At 37.9% G+C, this 746-nt stretch overlaps 1 protein-coding gene across 1 annotated transcript in view; it reads left to right on the forward strand.

Annotated features, from left to right (window-relative positions):
* suclg2 (succinate-CoA ligase GDP-forming subunit beta) overlaps nucleotides 1-455 on the forward strand; it is an 87,507-nt gene extending 87,052 nt beyond the window's left edge. The window contains exon 11 of the mRNA XM_076267916.1: nucleotides 1-455. This exon is cut by the window's left edge and continues 890 nt beyond it. The gene's annotated coding sequence lies outside the window, so the exon portion shown is untranslated.
* The last annotated feature ends 291 nt before the right edge of the window (nucleotides 456-746 follow it).

Genomic DNA, 746 nt, shown 5'->3' on the forward strand with positions numbered 1-746 from the left:
CTCAGCCCGTCACACCCCTAATTACCAACCCTCGGAACCTGAACTCAAATCAGCTATCAGCTGAAGAGAGAAACGTTGTCCTGACCTGATAACCTTAAATCATGTGAATTGCTTATTTCTTTGTTTCGCTTATGATTTAAAATATTTTTTCTGGTGGTTGCAGTATTTTTCTAAAACCTTTTGTAATTATAAGTGTTACTTTTTGACACAGAAGTGCACTAATTTGTGAACAGATGCTTTTTACTATGCCTACATTGAGATGGAAGCCTTTGAAACATTGAATTGAAAAATCATTCCTCGAGGCCATTTATGTTTATGTCTAAATAACCAATATATTATTGTAATTATCTTTTTTTGTAATCATGAATGTATTTTAAGAAGCAATATATATGTCTACTTTACAAATGGATCGTCTTAAAAAAAGTTCCAATAAATGCAAATATTAGCAGAATAAAGCAGGCCTATGCGTTTCTCTTTCTGAGCCTGCATGAGTGTGTGTCTTTGTGATGGACTGGGATCAGATGGATGAGAGTCATGTCATCTGCCTTCGTCTTTGGCAGCCTGACAAAGGGTGGTCACTGGCATGAGCTCAGTGGGAAAAGTGCTGAGTCATCATATCTCTGAAGCTTCACTCTGTCGTGGTGCACATCTTTAACAAGTCGACACCAGCTCTTTGATATCCAAATGCTGTGGCATGAAAAATCCACTCCAGCTTTCAAACTTGTCTTCGAGTGACCAACTGCTGT

The sequence above is a fragment of the Alosa pseudoharengus genome, unplaced genomic scaffold, assembly GCF_046254945.1.
Source record: "Alosa pseudoharengus isolate Yale_2024_CS ecotype anadromous, Long Island Sound unplaced genomic scaffold, YU_APseudo_1.1 YU_APseudo_1.1_scf_5, whole genome shotgun sequence".
NCBI classification, from domain to species: Eukaryota; Metazoa; Chordata; class Actinopteri; order Clupeiformes; family Clupeidae; genus Alosa; species Alosa pseudoharengus.